Here is a 6,795-nt window from a genome sequence, read left to right as displayed (position 1 = left end):
AGATTGTATCATGAGACTAAAGGAGGAGGTAATGAAGACTGCCATTATGATAGGAACCGCAGACAAATATTACAATGATCCAATGGGACTGCCTCATAGGAATTTAATAATTAGGACAGCTCCCCCTGCTTATAAACAACTAATTTTGAATTTATTACTTGGGGAAGTAGGGAGCCATCTTACAACAGTGATAAATAAGATTTTACAGTTACATGACTTAGGTGACTGGGGAAGGGATAGATCTCCTCGAGAGAGAAGGGTGAATAACCAGCAAACTTGGCGCCAAAGGAGAGTAACAAGGAAAGAAATGTTTACTGCTCTATTGAGAGCAGGGGTAGGTTTTGAAATGATAGATGGCATTCCAACCAATGAATTATACAGAATGTACAGAGATAAAGGACTTGATAACAGGAGAGATAGGGAAATAAGAACTGCTCCTGCAAATGCTACAGATGTTGAACCTTCAAACCCAAGTGAATCACATGAAAGGGAATACTAGGGAACCGGCCGAGCCCCAGTCCAAATTAAGGAAATACACAGGATTAGGAGGGACTGAACTATCAGCCAGGCAGGTTAAATTAATGATGAAAATTGGACAGTTGCCCAACAAAGAATATAGTGTGGTTATTGTGCCTATTCCCGAATACATCATTGGAATAGACATATCGAAGGGTATGACCTTAAATTTACCCAAAGGGAAATACCAATTTGCTGTGAGGAAAATGGGCATTAATGCAGTCTTAGTGGGGAAAATCAAGATGGATCCAATCACTTTGCCCGAACCTTCTAAAATAATTATTTTGAGGCAATATCGTGTGCCAGGTGGGCAAGATGAAATTGCCAACACAACCTGGCCAATGATTCTCCAAGAATGGGGACAGAGATTAGTCATAGAGATTAGGAAAGGTCCTTGGCCTGATGATTTATGCAAAGTTTAGCCTTGGAAGACTCCTGAATAAGGCAGCAACCACCTCTCCTCCTCAGGTGCTGCTAATGTAGAGAGAAAATCATGAAACTAGGCTGCCAGATCCACCACCAATTTAGGCTATGTATTATTCTTGTGATGAGTTGCTGCAATCTTTTTGCTAATATTTTATTTAAAATTTTTGCATCAATATACATTAGGGAAATTGGTGTATAATTTTCTTTCTCTGTTTTGACTCTACCTGGTTTGGGTATTAGTACCATATTTGTGTCATAAAAAGAATAGCAATCTACTCTTTGATAAACCCAAAGAGGCCAGCTTCTGGGCTAATAATTCACTATTTCATAAAAAATGTTAGGAAAATTGGAAAATGGTAGGACAGAGACTGGGCATAGACCAATATCTTACATCATATATCAAAATAAAGTCAAAATGGGTCCATGATTTAGGAGTAAAGGCTGATACTATAAGTAATTTCGGAGAGCAAGGAATAGTTTACTTATCAGATTTATGGAAAAGAAAAGAATTCATGACCCAACAAGAGATAGAGAGCATTACAAAATGCAAAATGGATAATTTTGATTATGTTAAATTGAAATGTTTTTATACAAAAAAAGCCAATGCAACAAATATTAGGAGGGAAGCCGAAAATTGGGAGAAAATCTTTACAACTAGTATCTCTGATAAAGGCCTCATTTCTAAAATATACAGGGAACTGAGCCAAATATATAGGAATACAAGTCATTCCGCAATTGAGAAATGGTCAAAGGATATGAACAAGCAGTTTTCAGAGGAAGAAATTAAAGCTATCTATAGGCATGTGAAAAAATGCTCTAAATCACTACTGATTAGAGAAATGCAAATCAAAACAACTCTTAGATACCACATCTCTCCTGTCATATTGGCTAAAATAACAAAGCAGGAGGATGATAAATGCTGGAGAGGATGTGGGAAAATTGGAACATTGTTACATTGCTGGTGGAGTTGTGAGATGATCCACCGATTTTGGAGAGTAATGTGGAACTATGCCCAAAGGGCCACAGGAATGTTCATTCCCTTTGACTCAGCAATACCACTTCTAGGGTTGTATTCCAAAGAAATCACACAAGCGGGAAAAGGACCCATATGTACAAGGATATTTATTGCGGCTCTTTTTGTGGTAGCCAAGAATTGGAAATCAAAGGGATGCCCATCAATTGGGGAATGGCTGAACAAGCTGTGGTATATGAAGGTGATGGAATACTATTGTGCCATAAGAAATGGGGATGATATGGACTTCATAACAACCTGGAAAAACCTACATGACATAATGCTGAGTGAGTGGAGCAGAGCCAGGAGAACCTTGTACACAACCACAGATATATGGATTCCATGAGGACCAACACTGACAGACTTCGCTCTTCTCAGCAACACAAGGTGCAAGGACAACTCCAAAGAACTCACGATGGAGAAAGCCATCTACATCCAGAGAAAGAACTATGAAGTTAGAAAGCAGATTGAGGCACACTTCATGCTCGCCTTTTTCTCTTCTCTTTTGTTTTTGTTTTTGGGTTGTTTTTTTTTGTTTGTTTGTTTGTTTTGGTTCTGTTTCTTCTTTCTCATGACTCATTCCATTGGTCATAATTCTTCTCCACAACTTGACTAGTGTATAAATTAATTCAATGCGAAGTTATTCGTGACAGTTATATGAGATTCCATGCCGTCTTGAGGAGGGAGGGGGGAGGGAGGGGAGAAAATCTGGAACTCAAAATTATGTAGAACCATCTGTTGTAAACTGGCCATAATGTTCATAATTTGAACAATAATGTCTGTTGTACAACTGGTTGTGATTTTGGAATTGGGGTCCAGGCATAGGCCCCTAAGCAGAGGCTAAGGAGAAATGATAGAATTGGGGTTCAAGCACAAGCACCCAAGGACACCATCATTCTCTCCCATTCGTTAAAATTCTTCTATGCAACATGACTCATGTGAAAATGTGTTTAACAGAAGTGTATAAATAGTCATATTACATTGCATTCTGTCTTTGGGAGGGACAGGGGAGGGAGGGGGGTAATTTAAAACTTATGGAAGTGAATGTTCAAAATTCAAAATCAATTGATAAATTGAGAAAAGGGTGATGGCAGCCCCATTTCCTGTTCTTCATTGTAGCCTTTCCCAGTGAATACACAAAGAGCAAGGTGTGCCTGTAACCCTTCCCCTCTTTCATAAGCTATTCATTCACAGGGGGCCTGGGATGAAGACAGGACAAGGGAACCTCTTACCTTGAGCTGGGAGAAGGGGTTGAACACACCTGGGGTCCTATAGGAGAAGTCTGAAGACTGAGACAGTGGGAGCCACTGATAAAGTCAAGGTTGGTGTCCTGGGGCATTTGGGTTGTGGTTGGGAGTCTGGTCAAGTTTCAGGGACAGTGACCCCAGGCAGTAGCTAGGCCTAGGAAAGAGGCATGTTCCTGACATCCATGGAGACTGGTCAACAAGATGTAAGAAGAGGGAAATGAGGCCCAAAGGAAGGGGAGCCAGGAGGAACCTGGCACCTTGTAGGATCCTGGCCCAGACCAACCTGGGATCTGCTCCTAAAGAGCTGGCTTCCAGAAGGCAGAGTGATCTCAGCTCCCAGGTTTCCTGTTTATAGCCAGCCTACTGAGGATGGGTCCTCCAAGTGCTAAAGAGCCCAATCCTGTCTAGTCTCTGAACCCCAGGTTCAGCCCTTTTTTCCAATGGCTCACTGAGTCCTCAGGACCTCAGGACCCTGCCTGCCTTTCTTCCCCAACCCTACCCTGCATCCCAAGGAATGTCCCAACCCCCTTTCCCATCTTCTTATACTTCACTCCTCTCCACCTACTCTCTAACCCAGGGCCACTGGCCTCCTGCCTCATCCTTGGTCAAGAACCTCCATCTTCTGAAACCGTGTCCTTCCAATGGCAGCCTCCTACGCTTACAATGTTCTTTCTCATCACCTCAGCCCCCTGGATTCAGTCTTCTCAGCCAACAGCTCACCTTCTGAAAAAAGTTTGTTTTTTTCTGGTACGTAAAACTATTTGAGCTTCTCTTTGAAAACCGTAGACTTCTTCCTGTACAGACTCCTCCCAGGCCTCCAAACCCCACCCCAGGGTTTTAATTTCCCTTGAGCCATGTAATATCAATTAAGTTGGGATTTTTATACTGTTTTAAATGATAAATTAGTTAAGTGTCTTTGAGCCTTACTAGGTGCAAAGCCCCAGGCCCAAAGCCCTAATTACTAGGTGGTAAGCCTATGTGGACATGAAGCCCTCAGGGTCCTAAGGGGACTTGCTAAGACCAGAGCCAATAGTAGGAGCCTACGTTCTGTTCACTCAGGCGACATTTGACGAAGTCTAAAGAGTGTATAAAAAGAGAGAACAATTTCCTTGGGGTTCTGAGTCACAGGTGGAGTGGCAGATGGCTTCAGGCCAGCCATAGTTATGAGCTCCCTGGCTCACCAACCCAGACGTTGATGGTTTCTTGGTAACTATGAATTGCATTTGGTCTGTTTATAATGTATGTATGTAATTTGTTTGTATTTACTCTGCAGGTCAGGGTGCTGGCTTTTTCCCCTGAACTAAGTGAGTTTATATGTGTGTGATGGATTAAAGTAAGATTGTTAACTCCTTAACGTTGCTTTCCTTAGTAAAGCAGATCAAAAGAACAGGCCACTATCCCCAACCTGGGCATCCTGGAAAACTCTGCCTCTCCTATCCCTCCACCATCTCCCTTACCCCTCCCGCTTTAGGGCTCAGACCCTCCTCCTTCTTGCTGAAAGACAGCCAGGATAAAACTTGGGCAGCCCCTAACTGAAATCAATGGGCTCCATTATTGAAAGTGCTGACAGAAAATGACTCTTAGGCAATTCTGCATCGTACCGTTTATAAGTTTAATCCACATTTCATGGGACTGAGTTTGTCCCAAACTATGTGGTACCATTTAAAGTTACAGTGTGAGGGGCAGCTAGGTGGCACAGTGAATAGAGCACTGCCCCTGGAGTCAGGAGGACCTGGGTTCAAATCCAGCCTCAGACACTGGACCCATTTACTAGCTCTGTGACCTTGGGAAGCCACTGAACCCCAATTGCCCTGCATTGCCCCCTCAAAAAAAAGTTACATGCGTGTTGCCATTAGGATAATTTTGATTTTTGACCCTGTAAAAGGTAGGACAGACCTGAATGCAAATTAAATTATGCATGAAATTTCATGAGGGTGATCTATTTAGACATGTCAGCATAAGAAATACAAGTGAAATTGGACCTCAAGTCTGCTACACTGGTCAATGAATGCAATTATTCCACAGTGGTAAATCGGTAGATGCATAAAGTGATTTTATGTGGAGCATAGTTTGGAAACACATTCAACTGAATCAATGTCATTTGACTGTCAAAAAGTCTATGTCATATTTGAAATGCACATTATCATCTATTCCTTCTTCTTTGGGACTTTGGGGAAAGCACTGTGCATGGCATGTTGCTAATAAAAAAGTAAGTTCTAGAGGGTGATGCAACTATACTCTTACCCAATTAACTTTTATTGAGAAATACTGAATTAAGTTATTCCACAGTGGGTAACAATGCTTAACAACTCAAGTATTTAATTGGGCATGCTTTGTTTTAAAGCAAATAATGATAAATTACTATTTGGGAAAAGTACAGAAGACCTTGTGAATTCTCCTTTTCTGGGTAGTCCTCTGGGGCCTTAACTGGGTCTTGGGGACCCTCTCTATTGAAAAGATTATTAAATCTTATCAGGTCTGGGAGAAGAACTTGCTAAAAGAAGGCTATCCAATTGTGACTCAGTAGTCAAGGAGGTGGTATTGTTTAGAAGCTTATTTCTAAGAAAGAATTGATCTTTATCTGATAGAATGATTACTGATGATGAAAACTATCATAATACTTATTATAATTAAAAATTATTTAAAAAAACATAAAAGCATCACTCTGATGAATGTGCTGTCATCAGGACCAGAGCCCTTCATTGATTTGTACAGTGCAGGTGACAAGCAGCCCAGATGCCTCTGATATGGAACTGACTTCCCTTAGCTTTCCTTTCCAGGCTGGCAGAGCAGCTACAACCATGGGAGGCTTTGCAGATAGAGATTGCAAGGCCTCTTGCCTGCCTAGGAGCAGCTGCTTTGTTCATATGATGGTTCTGCTCTGCCTCAAGTCCATCAGGGGAATCCCTGATGCATCATCATGATCGTTGGGTCACCAACATCAGGAGGCAGCCATGATCTGAAATTAATGAGAAGTTTCTTGACTGTCACATGAAGTGGCCTGGACACAGTCTGAATACATGCATGTAGGTGGCCTGCGGGAGAACACAAAATTCCCTAAAGTGCCCTAATTTTGATGCCTTTGATTAAATATTTGTGAGTGTGTGTGCACGTGTATTTGTTTCTTTGTTCATGTGTGCTTCTGTATGCCTTATTCAGAATGTCACTTACAAGGACCCTGAAAATTCTGGAATGTACAAGGTGCCTGGCACACAATAGGTACATATAACCAGCCCCACCCCCTTTCTAGTCTTCTTACACCTCACTCCTCTCTTCTTCCTCCTCCTGCTCTCTGACCCAGGGTCCCGGTCCTCCGGGCTCATGTTTGACCTAGACCTGATCTCCTGACTTTGCCTTTCCAATGCCTGTCCCCCATGCTGGGAATGTTCTCTCCCTCTTGCTAGGGTGTCTTTAGCCCCACCCCTCTTGCTTTCCAGGTATGTGGCTGTTTGAGGAGGACTAGCCCCTCTGGTGGGAAGCCTGGTGTTTCCACTATCCAGCTAGCAGCTGCTGTGGGGGTGGAAGACCAACACAACACCAACAATAAGAATGCTACCAGCAGGCTGCAAAAGCACAGGTTCTTTTGATCTGCTT

Source organism: Trichosurus vulpecula, chromosome 1 (genome assembly GCF_011100635.1).
Source record: "Trichosurus vulpecula isolate mTriVul1 chromosome 1, mTriVul1.pri, whole genome shotgun sequence".
NCBI classification, from domain to species: domain Eukaryota; kingdom Metazoa; phylum Chordata; class Mammalia; order Diprotodontia; family Phalangeridae; genus Trichosurus; species Trichosurus vulpecula.
This window is presented reverse-complemented; position numbering follows the sequence as displayed.